The sequence below is a fragment of the Triticum urartu genome, chromosome 3A (assembly GCF_056163025.1).
Source record: "Triticum urartu cultivar PI428250 chromosome 3A, HENAU_Tu73, whole genome shotgun sequence".
Lineage (NCBI taxonomy): Eukaryota > Viridiplantae > Streptophyta > Magnoliopsida > Poales > Poaceae > Triticum > Triticum urartu.
This window is the reverse complement of record NC_141875.1, coordinates 205,550,526-205,578,349: the sequence shown is the minus strand read 5'-3', so window position 1 is coordinate 205,578,349 and position 27,824 is coordinate 205,550,526. Positions and strand designations below refer to the sequence as shown.

The following is a 27,824-nucleotide window of genomic DNA, read 5'->3' as shown; positions in this document are numbered from 1 at the left end:
GCGAAAAGAGGACAAATGCTCGCCCGTTTGTTTGGGTCGGCACGATGGAGTTGTGGCCAATCCGACCCAGTCCAGCCGTAGGGCCGCCGCCGTAGCTTAGCGCCACCGCCGACTCCCCCGCCTCTCACGCGCGTCGCCGCCATCGCCGTCTCCGTTCTACTTCACCGCGTCCCTGCTCACTGCTGTCTCCGCCCCGTCCGCAATCTCGGACATAGGTTTTTGAGGTATGAGCTCCCTGAGTCATTCAGTGATCATGATTGCTTAAACCTGAACAAAACTCCACAAATTTTGGGCGTGCCACTAGATCCGCCCCTGTTGGTGGGGGTGATTCGCCGCGGGCGGGCGGCGGAGATGATCCGTCTGCAGACGTACGCGGCGTTCAGCCTGCTGGCGACGACGTCAGCGGTGTACTACGCGTTCAGCAGCAGGGAGCAGTTCTACCCGGCGATGGTCTACCTCTCCTCGTCCAAGATCTGCTTCGTGCTGCTCCTCAACACGGGCCTTGTCGCCATGTGCACCACCTGTTGGCAATAAGCCATGTCCATGCGCTGGCGACCGGCGTCGGGTGCGCCGGGTGCGGTGTGTGCGTGCGTGGAGTTAGTGGCTCCTGGTGGTGTGCGTGTGTGAGCCTATATAAGGCACTGTAAACATCATGTTAGGGGAGTTGCCGTGATGTAGCCTGTGTGTTGAATATAAAGGAGGCATTTGGGCGTCTGGGCGTTGGTCGCCGGGAAAAAAAGTGTGCTCCTTCTTTCACCTCCGTCCGGCGTGAGAGAGAGAACGGCAACAACAATTGGTATCATGAGCTTGGTGTCTTGGGCGTGCTTGCCATGCCGGAGACGTGGCAGCGATGGCGGTGCTCGCCGGTGGCTGCGCGGCGGAGCTCCGGGCCGTGTGTCGGCCCATGGAGGTGGGCGGCGCTGTGGCTGTCATGGCGCGTGGCGGAGGCGGCGGGCGGTGACGTCATACGTGCGGCAACCGCGGAGGCCGCCGAGGCGCTGCGTGGTGGCGCGGTGGCGCAGCACGGAGTGACGACGTGGAGGCACTGCATGGCGGCACGGAGGCCGCGGCGGTGCAGGGCGATAAGCCGTGGAGGCGAGTCGGGCGCGACCGGTGCGTGTTATGGGTGCGCACTGGACGCGTCGGGACCGCGGGCGCGCGGTGAGCGTCTGGTGCGGTCGGGCTCATCGGGCGCGTCAGGTGCGCGCGGGACGTGCGGGACGCACTGGTGTGGTCGGACTCGTCGGGCGCGTCGGGGTGCGCGCAGGACGTGCGGGACGCATTGGTGCGGTCGGGCTCGTTGGGCGCGTCGGGTGCGCGCGGACGCAGAGGGATACCAGGCGTGTGTCGCCGGCGGAGAAGGAGCTCGACGTATGTCGCTAGAGTCGTGACGGAGCACGGTGCGACCGGCGTCGGTGCGCCAGGTCGGGTACACGGGCTGGATCACGGCCGTAATGACGACAATGACGTGAGCTGCATCAACTCCGACGACGGCGGGCATACGACACGTTGAAGTGGGCGCGGAGGTGCGCTATGTCATCGGGCAGACAAGATGACGATGACGAGTTAGAGCTTCTGTTAGCAGGCTGCGCGGCGATGTCATGGTTTAGAAGGTGAGTGTTGGCAATAAGCTATGTCCATGTGCTGGCGACCGGCGTCGGGTGCGCCGGGTGCGGTGTGTGTGTGCGTGGAGTTAGTGGCTTCTGGTGGTGTGCGTGTGTGAGCCTATATAAGGCACTGTAAACATCATGTTAGGAGAGTTGCCGTGATGTAGCTGTGTGTTGAATATAAAGGAGGCGTTTGGCCGCCGGGGCGTTCGTTGCCGGAGTGTTGGTCGTCGGGAAAAAAAGTATGTTCCTTTTTCCACCTTCGTCCGGCGTGAGAAAGAGAACGGCAACAACACCACCTGGCAGCTCGTCAAGCGCATCTTCCTGGGCACGCTCCGCGAGGCCGAGGTTGAGCAGCTCAACAAGCAGTCCTGGAGGGAGGTCGTGGAGATCCTCTTTGCGGTCACCATCTTCCGCCAGGAGTTCTCCGTCGCCTTCCTCGCCGTGGTCGCCGCCCTGCTCCTCGTCAAGGCGCTGCATTGGCTCGCACAGAAGAGGGTCGACTACATTGAGACCACGCCCTCCGTGCCGATGCTGTCGCACATGAGGATTGTGTCCTTCATGGTGTTCCTGCTTGCCGTCGACTGCATCTTCCTGTCGAGATCCTTGATGCCACTGATAAAGAACCGGGAGGCGTCTGTTGCAATCTTCTTTTCCTTTGAGTAAGCTATATCTCAAATCCTTCTTTCTATTCCAAAATTGGCTTGCAGTGCAGCATCTTTTTATTGCCCCACTTCACATTTCAGAAGGTATCCAATATCCATGAGTCAGATTCAATTAAAACAGCAACCGTTGGATCTTATAAATATCAATGCGCTTTGGTTTGACACCTATAAGTTGAAAAATCGTGCATTGTTCCATGAAATGAAAACGCCATGTTTCATGGAAAGGGACGTTTATGCAACATTTTTTGAACGGTATTAGACATCATTTAACAAACCGACAACAAAGTACGGAAGTTGTACTAGCATTTCTAGTTCTATGAGCATAAAGATGCATTTGTAGAATGTTACATACTCCCTCTGTAAATGCTCTTATATTTCTGTACAGAGGGAGTACTAGATATTCAAGTCTATCCATAACCATCATATCTTCACGAGATCCTCCTCCTCTAGAGGTGGTGGTGTTCGTGCTCCCTTTGCAAGTCCATTTTAGAATCCTGGAAGAATAGTTTAGACGTACCAGTTTAAGCGCTGGATGTTATGACTTGTGTGTGGATGCACCAATGTATGTTTCAAACTTCTTGGTCATTCATAACTTATACTTGGCCTGACGCTGCAGTATCCAAGTCATCACTTAATCATTTCACTTGATGCCTCCACTAAGCCATGTGTAGATTTGTCCAGTATGTTTGCCACCTCAATATTAAATCTGATTCATTTTTATGTTATGGTTGTTACGTTCTCGGAGCCAAGTCCAGGAACTTGTTAGCTACTCCATCGTTCTTGAAAAGATGGCGTATAAATTTAGTGTTAAGTCAAGTGGTGCAAAGTTTCTTCAAGTTTGTAAGGAAAACTATCAACAACAATACCAAATTAGTATCATCACATATAGACAGTAAAATATATTTTCATATTATGTTTATTTACCAATGTAATTGTTGATAGTTTTTCCTACAAACTTGGTCAAACTATGTACTGTTTGACTTCAGACAAAAATTATATGCCTTCTTATCTGAGTCGGAGAGAGTGTCTTCTTAACTCTAAGCAATACTTTAAGTGAAAGTGGTGCAAAACATTAGGTCTGAATATTTTAAATTGCAGTAAGACTTAACAGCTACTAGTATATGTTATTGTTTTTAAAGGATGGGACATGCCTGTTCAGGCTTGGTAACAACCAAAGGGACTAATCTTATATTTATTACTTGAGGTTATACTAAAATTTTACGTTTACATCTGCAGATAATTCTTGATGTAATTTCAAGATCTTGAAACCCAAGTAGCTCAGATATGTGCAAATCATGTTTTCAGGTATATGATACTAGCAACATCGACGGTATCGATATTCATGAAGTATGTATTCTATGTCAGCGACATGCTAATGGAAGGTCAATGGGAGAAAAAGGCAGTGTATACATTTTATTTGGAGCTCATCAGTGACCTTGTGCACTTGTCTTTGTATATGCTCTTCTTCATAGCTATCTTCCCTGTGAGTTCTCTTATGATCTTTCCCCTTAAGAGTACTATAGTTTGAACTTCAGTGTCTGATATGTTATACCTATACCAGGAACTATGGTGTCCCTCTGCACTTGATCCGTGAGTTGTACGAGACCTTCCGCAACTTCAGAATTCGTGTTTCAGATTATGTGCGCTACAGAAAGATAACTTCCAACATGAATGAATGTTTTCCAGATGCTACAGCTGATGAGCTTAATGTGTGAGTTATTTGATTTCACTGGCACTGTTTCAGTTTATTCAACTATGGCTCTTGTTTATGATTTAGATATTTTTATGAATTCAGGAGTGATGCTACATGTATTATCTGTCGTGAAGAGATGACAACAGCAAAGAAGCTGCTTTGTGGGCACTTATTCCATGTGCATTGTTTGAGGTCATGGCTAGAGCGCCAACATACTTGTCCCACATGTAGAGCTCCCATTGTCCCCCCGGACAATGGACGTACTGCATCTGCGCAACAGCATGGAGCTCAACCGGGTGTTCAGCTTGGTGAGCTTCCTTTTGCTGTTCTGTTCATTGTTTTACATTTTTCTACTTAACAATTTCTATCAGTCAGTGCCACATTTGGCAAATAGTTTTGTATGTGATTCCTAATTCAGTGTGAGGAAAAACAGCTGCAGGCATCGGCGCTCCAGGTTCAGAAGGGGCAACAAGTGAGAACGTGAACAGGCGTCAAGCAAAACTTGAGGCTGCTGCTTCAGCTGCTTCCTTATATGGGAGATCTTTTGCTTATCCTCAACAAACACCTTGAATAGGTATATTTTTTTCATCATCGTTGTTACTTCTCTGTAATAGTGCGAAATGTCAAGCATTTGGTGATTCCGCTTGGGATACTTTAATATGATCAGAAATGCTGACTCTGGTATTTTATCGCGGATCATCATTTTGCAACTTAGAATTTATATATGCATCTCATTTGCAAACTGCCACATTGTTAACTTGGAATGTATTTATGAACATTGCCAGTTTGGTTATACCTTTACCTGCCTTATGTTGATGGTGGCTGGATAAAAATGGTATCACTTGTTAGTTCTCCTTACTAACCATGCAGGATAGTTTGTTTTTTGCCACTAAGCCTTGCATTCATCTGGTTTTGTCTTTTCTATTTTGCACCTGGCCATCTCATTGGTGTGCAGGTCCAAACAGTGAAAAAAATAAAACAAACAGGACGAATGAAACATTAGGAAGAATCCTAAATAGTCGGTGATGCTCCTTTTGGCCTTGGAACATTATGACTTGTCGAGCTGTGGTTATTGTATTCTGTTTTGGAGTATTAGCAATTGGTCTGGTTTCCTTATGCATTTGTATTAGTATAGATTAACCTGTACACCCAAGTCTCTTGAAATTCGCCTCGTGGGTTATGCAATACAGATAAGTTGCTCTTTTAACATGGTATTAGAGCCCTAGGTTTCTTTATCCCACGCGCAACTCGTGCTCTTTCAGATCGCTTTTCCCGGCGACTGATCTAATTCCCAGTCGATCTGGTCTCCTGTGACGGCCGGATAATTAAGCTACAGTAATCCCAAGTTAAATAGTGCCACGTCACCACTCTTATTGTTGCTAATCCTCGGTTGATCCAAATCGCAATTCAAATTAAAATTCAAATCAAATAAAATTCAAATCAAAATCCAAAACTCAAAGTTTTCAAACATGAAAGCTAAAATGTTCAAACTGTGGAAAATAATCTCTGGTTATTTCTCCTGTTGAAACCAACCTCTTCTGAATTCCCAAAAAGCCCTTGGGAATTAATTTTTGATCCAGCAGCAAATTATTTGGCCTTTTCAATTTCTAAAAATGGTTAGACAACTCCTTCTGACCCCATACTTTTTGTTCCATCTCAATATATTGTGTTAGATTTATGTGCCAAGTTTTGTTCAAAACAAAACTCAATTGGTACAAAAAGAAAATGCAAAAGAAAAAAAGAAAATGGAAAACAGAAAGTTAAAAGCAAAAAGAATACCCCCCCCTTCCTCACTAGGCCTCGGTCCAACTGCCCCCTCCAAGCAGGCCGGCCCACTCCCACACCCCCCTGGCCTATAAGCCCAACTCCCCCCCAACCGAACCCTAGATGCAACCCCCCCACTCCCCCACGATCTCCACCCTCTCCCTCCAGCGCCGCCAAGGGAGAGCCCCGCGCGTGACCCCCCCCCCCCCACCTCTCTCGCTCGATGTCATGCCCCCCTCCCCGATCTGAACTAGGGCTCGGCCCCAACACCTTCTGTCGCCCTCGCCTTGGCGCCGCCGCTCGAGGGCCTCGTCGCCGTTGCCGCCCCTGACCGCCCCGGCACCACTTGCCCTGACGTCACCCCACCGCCTCGTCCGCACCATCGACGCCCGATCCCACGCCCCTCGATGCTGGCGCCCATCCCAGTCGCCTCCTCGCCCCGTCTTCTTCGTCGCGCGATGCCCGCCTGAGACCTCTGCCTTGCCGTCACCGACCAACATCGTCGTCGCCGGAAACGCATCCCCGACCCCTCCCCGAGCCGACTTTTGCACAACTACAGGCCCCGGTGAGGCCTCGTCCGTCTTCGCTCCGTTCCCCTGTGATCCGGTCGCCGTAGGTCGCCTCCCGCACCCTCTCCCCCGCACCGGCCACCTCTTGCGGTCACCGCCCCGCACGCGCCCGGTGGCCATACTCGCGCCCTGGACACACCCCGGCCGCGCACACCGCTCCCTGGACGTGCCCAGGTGCGCGCCCGCCGCCACCCGCGCCTCTGTATGCTCCCGCCCGAGCCCACCGATGGTTGCGCCGCCCGCTGCTTTCCCTCACGCCGTTTTCGACCGCACCGCAACCGCCTGCTACCCAACGCGCCCCGCCGCACCAGTTTCCGTCGCCGGAAACGGCAGGCCGACGAGCCCTGCCCTGGCCATCGGTGCGCTCCAGCGCCCGCACGCCCGTGGCCATGCGGGCGGGCGCCCTCACCTGTTTCGCCCGTTGCCCGTTTGGCCCCTAGGCCCTATGACATGTGGGGCCCAGCCCCTGGAACATTTTTTTCTTAAAAAAAGAGTAAATAAATAAATGAATAAATAATAAATAAAATAATTAATTAGTTGATTGATTAATTAATTAATTAATTAAGTTAATTAATCCTAATTAATTAATCTAATTAACATGTTAGTTTAATTAAACAATAATTAATTAACCTATCCCTAACTAACCTAAACAGAGAATGACAGGTTGGTCCCACGGGGCCCACACGTCAGGTTGACCAGGTCAACGGTCAACGTTGACTGCTGACATCATGCTGACGTCAGCAAGCACTATTCTGGATAATGTTGGTTTAAAATAATTAAATAAATCCTAAAAATGTTTTAAATCTTTTAAAATTAATATAAAATAAACCGTAACTCGGATGGAAAAACTTTGTACATGAACGTTACTTAGAACGACGAGACGAATCCGGATACGTAGCCCGTTCATCCGCCACGCATCCCTAGCATAGCAAACGTTGAACTTTTCCCCCTCCGGTTCATCTGTCTGACAGACGTCCGGAACCGGGAAAACTTTCCCGGATGTTATCCTCCTTCGCTAGTGTCGCCTAGCGCTGCGTTAGAACACCTCTAGCACCGCTTATTGTCTTGTTATGCTTATGTTTGCGTGCATTTACTGTTTCTTCCCCCTCTTCTTCTCCGGTAGACCTCGAGACCGCTGCTGATGCCTCTGTAATCGACTACGTCGATGATGACCCTCCTTGCCAGAGCAACCAGGCAAGCCCCCCCTTTGATCATCCCGATATCGCCCATTCCATTCTCTCATGCTTGCATTAGATTTTGCTATTGTTATTGTTTGCTCCTATTCTGATGCATAGCCTGCTTTTGTATCTGTTGTTGTACCTTACCTGCTTATCCTAAACTGCTTAGTATAGGTTGGGTAGTGATCCACTGTGACCCCCACCTTGTCCCTGTTGCCCCTGCTTCATCATCGAAGACCCGATCAACGGGATTGAAGACCAGGCCCCGACACCGCACATCACTTTCCCCTTAGTTGCTCGACACTACTGGGTTACTATCGAGTGCCGAGGGTGAGACCTCTTCAGCACTTCTGTTGTTAACCTGTAGTGTAGCTATTCGGTCGTGGTCATCGAGGGTGATTTCCTCCTTAACCACTTCTGATACGGCTCTGTCGTGCAACCCCTCAAGTGTGAACCTCGAGGGTGGATCCTCTTACATTCACCTTGATGATTACATCGAGTGGAATTCACCGGGGGTGATTCCTCGGGTTTTCCCTTTGGTGTTAGACACACAGTTACTATGGTTACTAGAGCTTTACACTGAACCATGTTACTAAAGACGGGTCGACCATGAGGGGTACCCGCGCGAGCTTAATAGAGAATGGTGTGGAGTCGGGTTGACCTGGAAGGTGCCCGCGAGATACTTACGAGGCGTGGCCGGGCATTCTTAGCCCTTGCCGCAAGTACTCGAGACGGGGCGACAGGGTCACATCGATCGTGAGTCTCTGCTCGTTACCGCGCGTTCCTAATCTACTACAATTTGGATATTTGATCCGAGGGGCCTCTGGCCTGATAGCACTAACCATCACGTGGGCATAGTATGGGCGTTCTGCGTCGTATATGTTGGGGAACATTGCGGAAAACAAAAAAAATCCTACGTTTCACCAAGATCAATCTATGGAGTCAACTAGCAACGAGAGGAGAGTGCATCTACATACCCTTGTAGATCGCGAGCGGAAGCGTTCAAGAGAACGGGGATGATGGAGTCGTACTCGCCGTGATCCAAATCACCGATGACCAAGTGCCGAACGGACGGCACCTCCGCGTTCAACACACGTACGGAGCGGATGACATCTCCTCCTTCTTGATCCAGCAAGGGGGGAGGAGAGGTTGATGAAGATCCAGTAGCACGACGGCGTGGTGGTGGATGCAGCAGTGATCGCAGCAGGGCTTCGCCGAGCTTCTGCGAGAGGGAGAGGTGTAGCAAGGGAGAGGGAGGCGCCAAGACTTGAGGTGCAGCTGCCCTCCCTCCCCCCTTTATATAGTCCCCCTGGGGGCGCCGGCCCTGGAGATGGGATCTCCCAAGGGGGCGGCGGCCAAGGGGGGTGGAGTGCCCCCAAGGCAAGTGGAGGCGCCCCCCCCCACCCTAGGGTTTCCAACCCTAGGCGCAGGGGGCCCAAAGGGGGGCGCACCAGCCCACTATGGGCTGGTTCCCCTCCCCACTTCAACCCATGGGGCCCTCCGGGATGGGTGGCCCCACCCGGTGGACCCCGGGACCCATCCGGTGGTCCCGGTACAATATCGGTGACCCCGAATCTTTCCCGATGGCCGAAACTACACTTCCTATATATAATTCCAACAGTCGGATTACTGCATAGTCATATCTCTACAACCCTAGCGTCACCGAACCTTAAGTGTGTAGACCCTATGGGTTCGGGAGACACGTAGACATGACCGAGATCTCGTTATCGGCAAGTCTCTTTACTCGTTCCGTAACACATCATCCCGTGATCAACTCCTTGATCACATTGTGCACATTATGATGATGTCCTTCCGAGTGGGCCCAGAGATACCTCTCCGTTATACGGAGTGACAAATCCCAGTCTCGATTCGTGCCAACCCAACAGACACTTTCGGAGACACCTGTAATGTACCTTTATAGTCACCCAGTTACGTTGTGACGTTTGGCACACCCAAAGCACTCCTACGGTATCCGGGAGTTGCACAATCTCATGGTCTAAGGAAATGATACTTGACATTCAGAAAAGCTACAGCAAACGAACTACACGATCTTTGAGCTAAGCTTAGGATTGGGTCTTGTCCATCACATCATTCTCCTAATGATGTGATCCCGTTATCAATGACATCCCCATGTCCATAGCCAGGAAACCATGACTATCTGTTGATCAACGAGCTAGTCAACTAGAGGCTCACTAGGGACACATTGTGGTCTATGTATTCACACATGTATTACGATTTCCGGATAATACAATTACGGCATGAATAATAGACAATTATCATGAACAAGGAAATATAATAATCATTTTATTATTGCCTCTAGGGCATATTTCCAACAGTCTCCCACTTGCACTAGAGTCAATCGTCTAGTTACATTGTGATGAATCGAACACCCATGGAATTCTGGTGTTGATCATGTTTTGCTCTAGGGAGAGGTTTAGTCAACGGATCTGCTACATTCAGGTCCGTATGTACTTTATAAATTTCTATGTCTCCATTTTGAACACTTTCACGAATGGAGTTGAAGCGACGCTTGATATGCCTGGTCTTCATGTGAAACCTGGGCTCCTTGGCAAGGGCAATAGCTCCAGTGTTGTCACAGAAGAGAGTCATCGGCCCCGACGCATTGGGTATGACTCCTAGGTCAGTAATGAACTCCTTCACCCAGACTGCTTCGTGTGCTGCCTCCGAGGCTGCCATGTACTCCGCTTCACATGTAGATCCCGCCACAATGCTTTGCTTGCAACTGCACCAGCTTACTGCCCCACCATTCAAAATATACACGTATCCGGTTTGTGACTTAGAGTCATCCAGATCTGTGTCGAAGCTAGCATCGACGTAACCCTTTACGACGAGCTCTTCGTCACCTCCATAAATGAGACACATTTCCTTGGTCCTTTTTCAGGTACTTCAGGATATTCTTGACCGTTGTCCAGTGTTCCATGCTGGGATTACTTTGGTACCTTCCTACCAAACTCATGGCAAGGTTTACATCAGGTCTGGTACACAGCATAGCATACATGATAGACCCTATGGCCGAGGCATAGGGGACGACACTCATCTTTTCTCTATCTTCTGCCGTGGTCGGGCATTGAGCCATGCTCAATCTCGTACCTTGCAATACAGGCAAGAACCCCTTCTTTGACTGATCCATTTTGAACTTCTTCAATATCTTGTCAAGGTACGTACTCTGTGAAAGACCAATGAGGCGTCTCGATCTATCTCTATAGATCTTGATGCCTAATATATAAGCAGCTTCTCGAAGGTCCTTCATTGAAAAACACTTGTTCAAATAGGCCTTTATGCTTTCCAAGAATTCTATATCATTTCCCATCAACAGTATGTCATCCACATACAATATGAGAAATGCTACAGAGCTCCCACTCACTTTCTTGTAAATGCAGGCTTCTCCATAAGTCTGCATAAACCCAAACGCTTTGATCATCTCATCAAAGCGAATGTTCCAACTCCGAGATGCTTGCACCAGCCCATAAATCGAGCGTTGGAGCTTGCACACCTTGTCAGCATTCTTAGGATCGACAAAACCTTCCGGCTGCATCATATACAATTCTTCCTTAAGGAAACCATTAAGGAATGCCGTTTTGACGTCCATTTGCCATATCTCATAATCATAGAATGCGGCAATTGCTAACATGATTCGGACGGACTTCAGCTTCGCTACGGGTGAGAAAGTCTCATCGTAGTCAACCCCTTGAACTTGTCGATAACCCTTAGCGACAAGCCGAGCTTTATAGATGGTCACATTACCATCCGCGTCTGTCAAGATCCATTTATTTTCTATGGCTCGCCGATCAACAGGCAAGTCAGTCAAAGTCCATACTTCGTTTTCATACATGGATCCTATCTCGGATTTCATGGCTTCCAACCATTTGTCGGAATCCAGGCCCGCCATCGCTTCTTCATAGTTCGAAGGTTCACCGTTGTCTAACAAAATGATTTCCAAGACAGGGTTGCCGTACCACTCGGGTGCGGAACGTGTCCTTGTGGACCTATGAAGTTCAGTAGCAACTTGGTCTGAAGTTTCATGATCATCATCATCAACTTCCTCTCTAGTCGGTGCAGGCACCTCAGGAACATTTTCTTGAGCTGTGCCACTTACCGGCTCAAGAGGTAATACTTCATCAAGTTCTACCTTCCTCCCACTTATTTCTTTCGAGAGAAACTCTTTCTTTAGAAAGGACCCATTCTTGGCAACAAAGATCTTGCCTTCGGATCTGAGGTAGAAGGTATACCCAACAGTTTCTTTAGGGTATCCTATGAAGACGCATTTTTCCGACTTGAGTTCGAGCTTTTCAGGTTGAAGTTTCTTGACATAAGCATCGCATCCCCAAACTTTTAGAAACGACAGCTTAGGTTTCTTCCCAAACCATAATTCATACGGTGTCGTCTCAACGGATTTCTACGGAGCCCTATTTAAAGTGAATGCGGCAGTCTCTAAAGCATAGCGCCAAAATGATAGCGGTAAATCGGTAAGAGACATCATAGATCACACCATATCTAATAGAGTGCGATTACGACGTTCGGACACACCATTACGCTGAGGTGTTCCAGGCGGCGTGAGTTGTGAAACTATTCCACATTTTCTTAAGTGTGTGCCAAATTCGTGACTCAAGTATTCTCCCCCACGATCTGATCGCAAGAACTTGATTTTCCTGTCACGTTGATTCTCAACCTCACTCTGAAATTCCTTGAACTTTTCAAAGGTCTCAGACTTGTGTTTCATTAAGTAGACATACCCATATCTACTCAAGTCATCAGTGAGGGTGAGAACATAACGATAGTCACCGCGAGCCCCAACACTCATTGGACCGCACACATCAGTATGTATGATTTCCAATAAGTTGGTTGCTCGCTCCATTGTTCCTGAGAATGGAGTCTTGGTCATTTTACCCATGAGGCATGGTTCGCACATGTCAAATGATTCGTAATCAAGAGACTCTAAAAGTCCATCTGCATGGAGCTTCTTCATGCGTTTGACACCTATGTGACCAAGGCGGCAGTGCCACAAGTATGTGGGACTATCATTATCAACCTTACATCTTTTGGTATTCACACTATGAATATGTGTAGCATTACGCTCGAGATTCATTAAGAATAAACCATTCACCATTGGAGCATGACCATAAAATATATCTCTCATATAAATAGAACAACCATTATTCTCGGATTTAAATGAGTAGCCATCTCGAATTAAACGAGATCCTGATACAATGTTCATGCTCAAAGCTGGCACTAAATAACAATTATTGAGGTTTAAAACTAATCCCGTAGGTAAATGTAGAGGTAGCATGCCGACGGCAATCACATCGACCTTGGAACCATTCCCGACGCGCATCGTCACCTCGTCCTTCGCCAGTCTCCGCTTATTCCGCAACTCCTGCTTTGAGTTACAAATGTGAGCAACCGCACTGGTATCAAATACCCATGAGCTACTACGAGTACTGGTAAGGTACACATCAATTACATGTATATCACATATACCTTTTGTGATGCCGGCCTTCTTGTCCGCTAAGTATTTGGGGCAGTTTCGCTTCCAGTGACCACTTCCCTTGCAATATAAACACTCAGTCTCGGGCTTGGGTCCATTCTTTGGCTTCTTCCCGGCAGCTTGCTTACCGGGTGCGGCAACTCCCTTGCCGTCCTTCTTGAAGTTCTTCTTACCCTTGCCTTTCTTGAACTTAGTGGTTTTATTCACCATCAACACTTGATGTTCCTTTTTGACTTCTACCTTTGCTGATTTCAGCATTGCAAATACTTCAGGAATGGTCTTTTCCATCCCCTGCATATTGAAGTTCATCACAAAGCTCTTGTAGCTCAGTGGAAGCGACTGAAGGATTCTATCAATGACCGCGTCATCCGGGAGATTAACTCTCAGCTGAGTCAAGCGGTTATGCAACCCAGACATTTTGAGTATGTGCTCACTGACAGAACTATTTTCCTCCATCTTATAGCTGAAGAACTTGTCGGAGACTTCATATCTCTTGACCCGGGCATGTGCTTGGAAAACCATTTTCAGCTCTTCGAACATCTCATATGCTCCATGTCGCTCAAAACGCTTTTGGAGCCCCGGTTCTAGCTGTAAAGCATGCCGCACTGAACGAGGGAGTATTCATCAGCACGTGTCTGCCAAGCGTTCATAACGTCTTGGTTCTGTGGGACGGGTGCATCACCTAGCGGTGCTTCTAGGACATAATCTTTCTTGGCAGCTATGAGGATGATCCTCAGGTTCCGGACCCAGTCCGTATAGTTGCTGCCATCATCTTTCAGCTTGGTTTTCTCTAGGAACGCGTTGAAGTTGAGGACAACGTTGGCCATTTGATCTACAAGACATATTGTAAAGATTTTAGACTAAGTTCATGATAATTAAGCTCATCTAATCAAATTATTCAATGAACTCCCACTTAGATAGACATCCCTCCAGTCATCTAAGTATAACATGATCCGAGTTGACTAGGCCGTGTCCGATCATCACGTGAGACGGACTAGTCAACATCGGTGAACATCTTCATGTTGATCGTATCTTCTATACGACTCATGCTCGACCTTTCGGTCTTCTGTGTTCCGAGGCCATGTCTGTACATGCTAGGCTCGTCAAGTCAACCTAAGTGTATTGCGTGTGTAAATCTGTCTTACACCCGTTGTATGTGAACGTTGGAATCTATCACACCCGATCATCACGTGGTGCTTCGAAACAACGAACTGTCGCAACGGCGCATAGTTAGGGAGAACACTTTCTTGAAATTATTATGAGGGATCATCTTATTTACTACCGTCGTTCTAAGTAAACAAGATGCAAAAACATGATAAACATCACATGCAATCAAATAATAGTGACATGATATGGCCAATATCATATAACTCCTTTGATCTCCATCTTGGGGCTCCATGATCATCTTGTCACCGGCATGACACCATGATCTCCATCATCATGATCTCCATCATCATGTCTCCATGAAGTTGCTCGCCAACTATTACTTCTACTACTATGGCTAACACGTTTAGCAATAAAGTAAAGTAATTTACATGGCATTTCTCAATGACACGCAGGTCGTACAAAAAAAATAAAGACAACTCCTATGGCTCCTGCCGGTTGTCATACTCATCGACATGCAAGTCGTGATTCCTATTACAAGAACATGATCAATCTCATACATCACATATATCATTCATCATTCATCACAACCTTTGGCCATATCACACCACAAAACACTTGCTGCAAAAACAAGTTAGACGTCCTCTAATTGTTGTTGCAAGTTTTTACGTGGCTGCTATAGGTTTCTAGCAAGAACGTTTCTTACCTACGCTAAAACCACAACGTGAATTGCCAATTTCTATTTACACTTCATAAGGACCCTGTTCATCGAATCCGATCCGACTAAAGTGGGAGAGACAGACACCCGCCAGCCACCTTATGCAACTAGTGCATGTCAGTCGGTGGAACCGGCCTCACGTAAGCGTACGTGTAAGGTTGGTCCGCTCCGCTTCATCCCACGATGCCGCCGAATCAAGATAAGACTACTAACGGCAAGCAAATTGACAATATAGACGCCCACAACTACTTTGTGTTCTACTCGTGCATAGTAACTACGCATAGACCTAGCTCATGATGCCACTGTTGGGGAACGTTGCAGAAAACAAAAAAATCCTATGTTTCACCAAGATCAATCTATGGAGTCAACTAGCAACGAGAGGAGAGTGCATCTACATAGCCTTGTAGATCGTGAGCGGAAGCGTTCAAGAGAACGGGGATGATGGAGTCGTACTCGTCGTGATCCAAATCACTGATGACCAAGTGCCGAACGGACGGCACCTCCGCGTTCAACACACGTATGGAGCGGATGACGTCTCCTCCTTCTTGATCCAGCAAGGGGGAAGGAGGGGTTGATGAAGATCCAGCAGCACGACGGCATGGTGGTGGATGCAGCAGTGATCGCAGCAGGGCTTCGCCGAGCTTCTGCGAGAGGGAGAGGTGTAGCAGGGGAGAGGGAGGCGCCAAGACTTGAGGTGCGGCTGCCCTCCCTCCCCCCCTTTATATAGGCCCCCTGGGGGGCGCCGGCCCTGGAGATGGGATCTCCCAAGGGGGCGGCGGCCAAGGGGGGTGGAGTGCCCCCAAGGCAAGTGGAGGCGCCCCCCCCCCCACCCTAGGGTTTCCAACCCTAGGCGCAGGGGGCCCAAAGGGGGGCGCACCAGCCCACTATGGGCTGGTTCCCCTCCCCACTTCAGCCCATGGGGCCCTCCGAGATGGGTGGCCCCACCCGGTGGACCCCGGGACCCATCCGGTGGTCCCGGTACAATATCGGTGACCCCGAATCTTTCCCGATGGCCGAAACTACACTTCCTATATATAATTCTTCCCTCCGTACCATTCTGGAACTCCTCGTGATGTCCAGGATCTCATCCGGGACTCCGAACAACTTTCGGATTACTGCATACTCATATCTCTACAACCCTAGCGTCACCGAACCTTAAGTGTGTAGACCCTACGGGTTCGGGAGACACGTAGACATGACCGAGATCTCGTTATCGGCAAGTCTCTTTACTCGTTCCGTAACACATCATCCCGTGATCAACTCCTTGATCACATTGTGCACATTATGATGATGTCCTTCCGAGTGGGCCCAGAGATACCTCTCCGTCATACGGAGTGACAAATCCCAGTCTCGATTCGTGCCAACCCAACAGACACTTTCGGAGACACCTGTAATGTACCTTTATAGTCACCCAGTTACGTTGTGACGTTTGGCACACCCAAAGCACTCCTACGGTATTCGGGAGTTGCACAATCTCATGGTCTAAGGAAATGATACTTGACATTCAGAAAAGCTACAGCAAACGAACTACACGATCTTTGAGCTAAGCTTAGGATTGGGTCTTGTCCATCACATCATTCTCCTAATGATGTGATCCTGTTATCAATGACATCCCCATGTCCATAGCCAGGAAATCATGACTATCTGTTGATCAACGAGCTAGTCAACTAGAGGCTCACTAGGGACACATTGTGGTCTATGTATTCACACATGTATTACAATTTCCGGATAATACAATTACAGCATGAATAATAGACAATTATCATGAACAAGGAAATATAATAATCATTTTATTATTGCCTCTAGGGCATATTTCCAACAGTATACATCAGCCGAAGCTTAATAGACGTCAGCGACTGAGCGGAGCGTGCCGGGTTGGACTGCGTAAGCTCCTGCCTTGTTGAAGGAGGTAGCTAGGTCTGCTCACTGGCCGTGTACGCAACGTGCAGGAGTTCCCGGGGAGATGGCCCATGACCCCTGGGGGCATAGGTTTAGTCCGGCGTGCTGGCCTCTCTATTAAGCCTAGGTCGAGTTGCGGCGTATTGTTTGGCTGAGGCCGGGCATGACCCATAAAAGTGTGTCCGGTCGGAGTTAATCGAGTGTGGTGGGTAAGTTGATGCACCCCTGCAAGGAAGAAAACATCTATTGATAGCCTGTCCTACGGTAACGGACACTTGGAGTTGTATCCCGATCGATACAACTAGAACTGGATATCTGAGATGAGAATGGACTGTGATGAGAAATGGATATAAGAAATGGAGATGAGAACTGGATAGTATGGCTCTGGGATTGCTTTCTCGCGGGGAGTCGAGAAAGGATCTCTGGCCGAGGTTGATAACACTTCTACTACTTTACTTTATGCTACTCTACTCCCTCCTGTTGTTGCAAGATGGTGGTTTCCAGAAGATGCTAGTCTTCGATAGGCTAGGCTTTTCCCTTCCCTTCTGGCATTCTACAGTTTAGTCCACAAAAACAACACATTTCTTTGATACAGATGCATACTTAGTTTAGATCTGATGTAAGTCTTGCGAGTACTTTGGATGAGTACTCACGGTTGCTTTGCTACTTCTTTTTCCCCCATACCCGATTGTTGCGACCAGATGACGGATCCCAGGAGCCAGATGACGCCACTGATGACTACTACTACCCGGAGGATGCCTACTACTACGTGAAGACTGTAGACGACTAGGAGTAGTTAGGAGGCTCCCAGGCAGGAGGCCTTGCCTTTTCGATCGTTGTTGCTTTTGTGCTAGCCTTCTTAAGGCAATCTTGTTTAACTCATGTCTGTACTCAGATATTGTTGCTTCTGCTGACTCTTATGTATTCGAGCTTACGTATTCGAGCCTTCGAGGCCCCTGGCTTGTAATATAAAGCTTGTATTATTTTAATTTGTGTCTAGAGTTGTGTTGTGATATCTTCCCGTGAGTCATTGATCTTGATCATACACATTTACGTGTATGATTAGTGTACGGTCAAATCGGGGGCGTCACAAGTTGGTATCAGAGCCAACTGCCTGTAGGAAGCCCCCTTTCCAACTCCTTGGCCGAAGTTGAGTCTAGTCATCCAAAACTATTTTACTAACTTGGTTGTGTGGCTTACGGGCCCACGTCTCCATTGGGTCGTATTAGGATCTTTTATTCCTCATCTATACTCTGGGAGTCTGATCTCTCTTCTATTCGGGTTAAATAATTTTGCTAAAAATCTAACTTTAGGTTCTCGAAAATACTTTCTCCCGGAGAGCCCCTTCCGTCCAGATGATCGCTTGCTGCACCAGAAGATTTCGAAGATACTCTCCGATGTTTCCCCAAAACCCTTGTGCCCTTCGCCATTGCAATTTCATATCACCGATAAATCCCTATGGACAGTTGCATAAACTTGTCGTCCATACCTTCTTTTCCAATTGTTCTTGTTATTACAAGATACCTTGAAATACTTCGAAATTTCTGAGAATCCTTTGTGCCTGCTGCGTTGCAGCTTCTTTTCCGCCTGAATACCCCCCTACGAATAATTCCTCACACTTATCAAGGATTCGTTCATTCCTAGTTGATCATATGTCTCACAAAATTCTTCGAGTGCAATTAGATCTCCAGAAGATCCACTAAAGCCTAGTGCTCCCGAAAGTTTTGTCTGCCTGCATTATGGTTAAATCCATATGTATGGCAATATTCATTAAACATCCTTTGTCATTGTCATCCTGAGCCTATTGATTCATTATGTTGCGATTGCTCGCAATCATCAGCCGAACCCTGAAATTTGACCTTCCTACTCATAAGTCATTCTGGACATGAGCTGGTTCTCGGCAAACCAAACCTTAATTGATTGTCGATCTATATCTATTCAACTTACTTGTCTTTTGATCAGAGTGTCTGCTTCTGATCTTCTAATTTGGAAATCATAATTTCTTTGCATTAAGCATCGAATTATTCAGTTGTTTCTATAATCCAATTCCTTTGCATTCTTTTCTTCTTCTGATTGAATACTGATACTCAAATCAGATCCATTGAAGACCGTTGAATCGTTTGTTGGATTATTATCCGGCAGTTCCCTTCATGTTCAAAATTTTATGCGCTTTTCCTCGGATACATAATGCCTTTGGTAAATTGTATCATGTCCTTTTGTCAAACATGCTCTACTTTCGAGCTTGTGTTAATTACTCCTGAAACTTGTAGTATATGTTCCTAAGATGCCCCAAGGGGTTGAACTAATGATTTCCCTAATTTGTGTGAACCCGGAAATTTCTATGGGTCATACTCTACTGGTGTTACGCCCAATAAAAATTTCTACACTACAACTTCGTCAAATGCGAGAAGTAATTGAGAGTTTATGCATTGAAGAAGTGGGAGTCGACCTTGAACTTTGTGTTCATGCCCATAGACACGATGTAGATCTTATCATGGAAGCTTCTCATACAATTAAGGTTCCCTTGGTACAAGCTCATCTTGCATGTGTAAATTGGTTCCTTGCAATCGTGGTTCCGACCATATTTCTCATTGATTCCATTTCCCGGACAAGTTAAAATACTTGTCTTCTGCAGATCATTTCATCTGTCCAACATCTATGTTGATCTACCTCGAGTATTGCCCCCTGTTCTCTCGAGGATATTGTGCCATTGCACTACTCTTGTGAATTCTCATTGGAATGATACTCCATCACATCATTCCCAGCCTGATCGGCTATATCATTATCATGCTAAATTTTAACCATGCTACCTGGTCCTTCTCGGAGCACAATTTTCGATGATGAGCTAAGCTTACGTCGATCTTCCTCGTCATATCATTTCACCTTGAACAACAAGCTTGATTCCGAGTTTGTGTCGTACCCGTGGTCCCCATAACGTTCCGCTTCATCATTTCTTTGAATTGATGTCATCGCTGATCAATTACATCTTCATGAAACCTCTCAACAAATGTGTCATGATCATCATCAACATTCTGAGCTTTTCTAGGATATCAATCGAATTCATGATGAGAAATACCATCCTTGCCTCTCGATGGTTTGCGTCAGCACCAACAACTTTCTTGTCTTCCCCCAACACAAACTTGTTCATATGATTTTGGAAATACATCCTTTTTGGCATGTCGATGGATTGCTACTGAGCCCGTCGGCCACACCCTCATCTTTTCCCTGCTAGAATTGTATGACTTATTTTCTAAGTTGTTTCCGATGGATACTTGGTGTATCCAAAGTTTGACCTTTGCTTGAAACCATGTCAATGCTATCTCGAAGCATGTCTGTGGTAATCCAATCTCCAATAAGAACATTTGAAGCACGATACTAAATCTTCTTTATCAATTATCCAAACACCGTTGTATGGGTAATATCATGATTCTTCCCTCGCCCCATTATCTAAATGCTTTTGAACTTGCTGTCCTATCATGTATATCATGTTCTGTTTGCCCTTGGGAAGGATATACCCCTGAAATATGTGTTTAAACACATTTTTCCTTTCCATTGGTTTGTTTAAACTTTATTGTGATCTAAATTATATAAGCAGTAATATTTCCCTGCTTATGTAAACACCTTGTTGTATCACTCTGTCAGTAAGACCCTGTTACTATTGTTGACGACATTCTGGTAGCCGCCGATGGATGAGAACTTTGCCTATTGGTCCGCCTCGTCTTAACGAGCAGGAAAATGGTTCTCTTCGTCCCTCGCCCTTGGTACCAACGTTCTTGCCAACATAACTGACAGGCTATCCTCTGACCTACCTTGCTATCATGACCGTGCATATGTTAGCGCCCTTCCTACCTTTAACCCACATGGTGGGCCCATAATCCACAGTTCCACAGGATCGAAACCTGACTCTCATGTGCATCTCTGTCTTCCAAAATTGTTCCTCACGCTTGGCTTTGTATGTAATTCACGAGACACCTTCTTGGGATATTTTCTGCTATCAGATGCAATACTTATTTTCGATGCACTAAACCCCTTTCATACTATGTTTCATACATAGAACGATTGTCCATCCACTTGAAGCTTCTTATTGCTCCTCCTTACCTTGCTCTCGATGGCTTTCTTAAATTTCAACTCGAGAGATGCCTCTATGCCACGTCGCGAGATAGCCCCCAGGTACCTATCTTGTGTTGAGCCCCGTCCTTTTCGAGTCTTTCCCCCTACTACACCCCTTAAATCTGGAACGAGATTTCTTGTAGTGGAGGAGAATTGTGACGCCCGGATAATTAAGCTACAGTAACCCCAAGTTAAATAGTGCCACATCATCACTCTTACTGTTGCTAATCCTCGGTTGATCCAAATCGCAATCCAAATTAAAATTCAAATTAAAGTCCAAAACTCAAAGTTTTCAAACATGAAAGCTAAAATGTTCAAACTGTGGAAAATAATCTCTGGTTATTTCTCATGTTGAAACCAACCTCTTCTGAATTCCCAAAATGCCCTTGGTAATTAATTTTTGATCCAGCAGCAAATTATTTGGCCTTTTCAATTTCTAAAAATGGTTAGACAACTCCTTCTGACCCCATACTTTTTGTTCCATCTCAATATATTGTGTTAGATTTATGTGCCAAGTTTTGTTCAAAACAAAACTTAATTGGTACAAAAAATGCAAAAGAAAAAAAGAAAATGGAAAACAGAAAGTTAAAAGCAAAAAGAATACCCCCCTTCCTCATTGGGCCTCGGTCCAACTGCCCCCTCCAAGCAGGCCGGCCCACTCCCACACCCCCTGGCCTATAACCCCAACTCCCCCCAACCGAACCCTAGATGCAACCCCCCACCACGATCTCCACCCTCTCCCTCCAACGCCGCCAGAGGAGAGCCCCGCGCGCGACCCCCCACCTCTCTCGCTCGCTGTCACGCCCCTCTGATCTGAACTGGGGCTCGGCCCCAACACCTTCCATCGCCCTTGTCGTGGTGCCACCGCTCGAGGGCCTCGTCGCCGTTGCCGCCCCCGACCGCCTCGACACCACTTGCCCTGACGTCGCCCCGCCGCCTCGTCCGCACCATCGACGCCCGATCCCGCACCCCTCGACGCTAGCGCCCATCCCAGTCGCCTCCTCGCCCCTTCTTCTTCGTCGCGTGATGCCCGCCTGAGACCTCTGCCTCGCCGTCACTGACCAACGTCGTCGTCGCCGGAAACGCATCCCCGGCCCCTCCCCGAGCCGACTTTTGCACAACTACAGGCCCTGGTGAGGCCTCGTCCGTCTTTGCTCCGTTCCCCTGTGATCCGATCGCCGTAGGTCGCCTCCCGCACCCTCTCCCCCGCTCTGGCCACCTCTTGCGGTCACCGGCCCGCACATGCCCGGTGGCCATACTCGCACCCTGGACGCACCCCGGCCGCGCACACCGCTCCTTGGACGTGCCCAGTTGCATGCCCGCCGCCACCCGCGCCTCTGTCCGCTCCCGCCCGAGCCCACCGATGGCTGCATCGCCCGCTGCTTTCCCTCACGCCGTTTTCGACCGCACTGCACCCGCCTCCCCGCCTGCTACCCAACGCGCCCCGCCGCACCAGTTTCCGTCGCCGGAAACGACAGGCCGGCCAGCCCTGCTGTGGCCGTCGGTGCGCTCCAGCGCCCGCACGCCCATGGCCATGCGGGCGGGCGCCCTCACCTGTTTCGCCCGTTGCCCGTTTGGCCCCTAGGCCCTATGACATGTGGGGCCCAGCCCCTGGAACGTTAAATAAATAAATGAATAAATAATAATTAAAATAATTAATTAGTTAATTAATTAATTAATTAATTAATCCTAATTAATTAATATAATTAACCTGTTAGTTTAATTAAACAATAATTAATTAACCTAACCCTGACTAACCTAAACAGAGAATGACAGGTGGGTCCCACGGGGCCCACATGTCAGGTTGACCAGGTCAACGTTGACTGCTGAGGTCATGCTGACGTCAGCAAGCACTATTCTGGATAATGTTGGTTTAAAATAATTAAATAAATCCTAAAAATGTTTTAAATCTTTTAAAATTAATATAAAATAAACCGTAATTCGGATGGAAAAACTTTGTATATGAAAGTTGCTCAGAACGGCGAGATGAATCTGGATACGCAGCCTGTTCGTCCGCCACGCATCTCTAGCATAGCAAACGTTGAACTTTCCCCCCTCCGGTTCATCTGTCTGACAAACGTCCGGAATGGGGAAAACTTTCCCGGATGTTATCATCCTTCGCCAGTGTCGCCTAGCGATGCGTTAGAACACCTCTAGCACCGCTTATTGTCTTTTTATGCTTATGTTTACGTGTATTTACTGTTTCTTCCCCTCTTCTTCTCAGGTAGACCTCGAGACCGCTGCTGATGCCTCTGTAATCGACTACGTCGACGACGACCCCTCCTTGCCAGAGCAACCAGGCAAGCCCCTCCTTTGATCATCCCAATATCGCCCATTCCATTCTCTCATGCTTGCATTAGATTTTGCTATTGTTATTGTTTGCTCCTATTCTGATGCATAACCTGCTTTTGTATCTGCTGTTGTACCTTACCTGCTTATCCTAAACTGCTTAATATAGGTTGGGTAGTGATCTACCTGTGACCCCCACCTTGTCTCTGTTGCCCCTGCTTCATCATCGAAGACCCGATCAACGGGATTGAAGACCAGGCCCCGACACCGCACATCACTTTCCCCTTAGTTGCTCGACACTACTGGGTTACTATCGAGTGCCGAGGGTGAGACCTCTTCAACACTTCTGTTGTTAACCTGTAGTGTAGCTATTCGGTCGTGGTCATCGAGGGTGATTTCCTCCTTAACCACTTCCGATACGGCTCTGTCGTGTAACCCCTCAAGTGTGAACCTCGAGGGTGGATCCTCTTACGTTCACCTTGATGATTACATCGAGTGGAATTCACCGAGGGTGATTCCTCGGGTTTTCCCTTTGGTGTTAGACACACAGTTATTATGGTTACTAGGGCTTTACACTGAACCATGTTAATAAAGACGGGTCGACTCTAAGGGGTGCCCGCGCGAGCTTAATAGCGAATGGTGTGGAGTCAGGTTGACCTGGAAGGTGCCCGTGAGATACTTACGAGGCGTGGCCGGGCATTCTTAGCCCTTGCCGTAAGTACTCGAGACGGGGCGACGGGGTCACATCGATCGTGAGTCTCTGCTCATTACCGCGCGTTCCTAATCCACTACGATTTGGATATTTGATCCGAGGGACCTCTGGCCTGATAGCACTAACCATCACGTGGGCATAGATGGGTGTTCTGCGTCGTATACATCAGCCGAAGCTTAATAGACGTCAGTGACTAAGCGGCGCGCGCCGGGTTGGACTGCGTAAGCTCCTGCCTTGTTGAAGGAGATAGCTAGGTCTGCTCACCGGCCGCGTACGCAACGTGCAGGATTTCCCGGGGAGATGGCCCATGACCCTGGGGGCATAGGTTTAGTCCGGCGTGCTGGCCTCTCTATTAAGCCTAGGTCGGGTTGCGGCATATTGTTTGGCCGAGGCCGGGCATGACCCAGAAAAGTGTGTCCGACCGAAATTAATCGAGCGTGGTGGGTAAGTTGGTGCACCCCTGCAAGAAAGAAAACATCTATCGATAGCCTGCCCTACGGTAACGGACACTTGGAGTTGTATCCCGATCGATACAACTAGAACTGGATATCTGAGATGAGAATGGACTGTGATGAGAAATGGATATGAGAAATGGAGACGAGAACTGAATAGCATGGCTTTGGGATTGCTTTCTTGTAGGGAGTCAAGAAAGGATCTCTGTCCGAGGTTGATAACACCTGTACTACTTTACTTTATGCTACTCTACTCCCTCCTGTTGCTGCAAGATGGTGGTTTCCAGAAGATGTTAGTCTTCGATAGGCTAGGCTTTTCCCTTCCCTTCTGGCATTCTGTAGTTTAGTCCACAGATACAACACATTTCTTTGATACAGATGCATACTTAGTTTAGATCTGATGTAAGTCTTGCGAGTACTTTGGATGAGTACTCACGGTTGCTTTGCTACTTCTTTTTCCCCCATACCCGATTGTTGCGATCAGATGACGGATCCCAGGAGCCAGACGACGCCACTGATGACTACTACTATCCGGAGGATGCCTACTACTACGTGAAGACCGTAGCCGACTAGGAGTAGTTAGGAGGCTCCCAGGCAGGAGGCCTTGCCTTTTCGATCGTTGTTGCTTTTGTGCTAGCCTTCTTAAGGCAATGTTGTTTAATTCATGTTTGTACTCAGATATTGTTGCTTCCGCTGACTCTTATGTATTCGAGCCTTCGAGGCTCCTTGCTTGTAATATAAAAGTTGTATTATTTTAACTTGTGTCTAGAGTTGTGTTGTGATATCTTCCGTTCTTTATCTTGATCGTACACATTTACATGTATGATTAATGTACGGTCAAATCGGGGGCGTCGCGTCTCCGAGGCACAGGTCGATTTTTTTTTCGGTCTTGATCCTTATCGATCTCGTCTTCTGCTGTCTTTCCCATCTGGTATGTCGCCCGCCTGCTCTATCCCTTCCAGAGTCCGGACTCCCTGGTTTTGCAAGATTGGCCGCTGCTGGGCTGCTACCTGGCTGGATCGGTCCCCTGCTGGCTCGCTTCTCCCAGATCGCCACTGACGCCCCTGCTGCCGCGCGCATCTCTTGCCTGCTGTCCCGCCGCTAGGACTCCGGTTGAAGGCTGCGCCTGCGTCTCCGCCGCTTCTGCCTGCCCGTCGCCTCTTCTGCGCAACACACCTTGGCTGTGTCCGCTCCTCAGCGCTGCTCTGGTCAGCTGCTTCGCTGCTGTATTCCTGTTGGCTGCTGATTGATTATTCATTGGGTGCTTGCATAGCATTGTCCATCTCGTTAGCAGGCTGCGTTTTTGCATTGCGGTGGATTATCATAATCCTGTTTGCCCAACCTGATTTTGCCTATTTCCGTGCCTAATTTTCTACAGCCAATTGTAAAGTAAGCACAGTGCAGCATAGTTCAGCAAAAGCAAACCGAGCCTAAGAGAATATGCCTTTTTCTGAGCTGGGATGTGTTTTCTTGAAGCAGGTTATTATTTGGCTCAGTAGCTCTGCTAAGACTTGGTGGTTAGCCACTTTTTTCGATCTTAGGTACTGACATCGGGTTAGCCCCTGTGTTTGACCATTTTCACTATTCCACTAATAGACTACGAAGCAAGTGTGTTATACTGTCATGCGCTGTACATTCTAATACTGATAACTAAGTACCTTTTATTCAATCATCAGGTATTCAGGAGCTCTGCGTGCTACATCAAGTACTTCACAATCAGGAGAAGCAAGTACTTCCAATCAATCGCAGAACGACCAATAATTGCAATGGCCAAACAATCAGGATCTCTCAGCACCTCAGCCTTTTATTTCACATGGTCCTGTCAGCTCAACAACAAGCAACAGGGACCTTGAAAATTCACTACAAAAGACTTACGAAAACGCTATAAGGAGCCAGATAGAGGTAATAATCATCTTTTCCCTAAGGTGGCCTGCTTTAATCTTACTATGGTATTTGTGATCGGCCTAGCAATTGTGTAATGTTCTGAATAACCAGATAGACGTATTTCTGAATAACACACACATGTTCGGAAATGTTCAATGAGGGATGTCACCAAATGATAACCTAATGAATTTGAACCATTCAATCAGCAGCCAATTGCCTACATTAGTTTGCACGATTCGCCAAATAGATTAGTTCGTTGCGCTGGATATGTTCCTGGCAATATTTGTGGCAAATATATCTAGTGCAAACCAATGTGAAAATTTCCAAAACTTTCTGAAAACTTATATAGAGTACGATATTAGGCCATTAGCCTTCAAAATGTCCAGCTGAAACTCCACAGGGGTTGGGAACGTTGCAAAGGATTTAGCCTTCAAAATGTCCAGCTGAAACTCCACAGGGGTTGGGAACGTTGCAAAGGAGAAAGTGTTGATGCTATTGTAATTTTCTCCATTTTCTCGGGAACTAAATACAAGCTGAATCAATTTTTTAATTTTACATGGTGGTATATTTATTGGTTAAGCATTATCTTCACACTGGTTTTGAAATAAAAAATCATGATCTTCTGATATTAGAAGCAATGTAATCTGCATGACACCTAATATTTGATCTGCACTGATATATCCAATGTCTATCAATGCACAATTGTCTGTTGTTATGTTGGTGACTAGTAGTTGTAATTTTTTACATGCCCATGGTTGAAATCTATAGGCATGCAAAAATTCATTTCTTTTGTATCACGTTATTCAGTTCTGTTGCTATCTTGAAATACCCTTGATTCTTAACGATCAATCCAGTATTCTAATATACTCCCTCCGTCCCAAAATAAGTGACTCGACTTTGTACTAGGCTAGTACAAAGTCGAGTCACTTATTTTGGGACAGAGGGAGTATTTGTTATGATCATAAGTACCTGTAGACAGTAAACATTATTCATCAGCTTCAAACGGTTTTTCTTTGTCATCGTTGCTGGATTATAATCTGCAACTTTCTTCAAGACATAAATGGTTGCCTAAATGTCTAGCAGTGACAAATGAGCCCTGGCCAATGCCAAGAAGTAACTAAATCATATGACAAGCTTCCTGGGAACACAATAACTTCATGTGATTATCCTTTCATTATTGCTCTGTCTGGCCAACATAATTCATTGGTCGCTTGTTTCCAGATGTTGCAAATCCAATTGCAAATGGTGCAGCAAGAGGCAACAGCATTGGCAACTAACAATGAGAATGCTGAACAAGCAAAAAATGAGTGAAGTGGCATATATGGTGAAGCGTGATCTTGATAAACATGCAGAGAGTATAGATGGAGATTTTGCAATGCCTTTGGTGGGGGCTCGCTTATGTAAATGTTAGCACCCCTATCAACATCAGATGTTTGTTCGTTTAATGTGCTAGTTTGCGTAGCTTAAATCTTGCTGTCAAACCAGGATTATACCTTAGAAAGAAAGGGAGTCATGTTGTAGAGCTGACTAATTTGACAACATCTGTGAGACCAAGCAAAAATGCATCTGCTGGGGAACATTTTTCAACATGCTATCAGAACTAAACCTTCTATATAGAAAATGCCCTCGGTTCTGCCCCTGTCCAACAAATTTGCCCGTGTGATGATTGTAAAT

At 47.2% G+C, this 27,824-nt stretch overlaps 1 pseudogene across 1 annotated transcript; it reads left to right on the top strand.

The window, feature by feature from the left end:
* Window positions 1-27,771, top strand: LOC125543577 (ERAD-associated E3 ubiquitin-protein ligase HRD1-like; annotated as a pseudogene). Its single transcript, XR_015618580.1, has 9 exons — window positions 1-224; window positions 305-523; window positions 1,888-2,269; window positions 3,578-3,755; window positions 3,808-3,983; window positions 4,068-4,273; window positions 4,399-4,539; window positions 25,943-26,168; window positions 27,372-27,771. The product of XR_015618580.1 is annotated as an ERAD-associated E3 ubiquitin-protein ligase HRD1-like (transcript).
* Window positions 27,772-27,824: the final 53 nt, after the last annotated feature.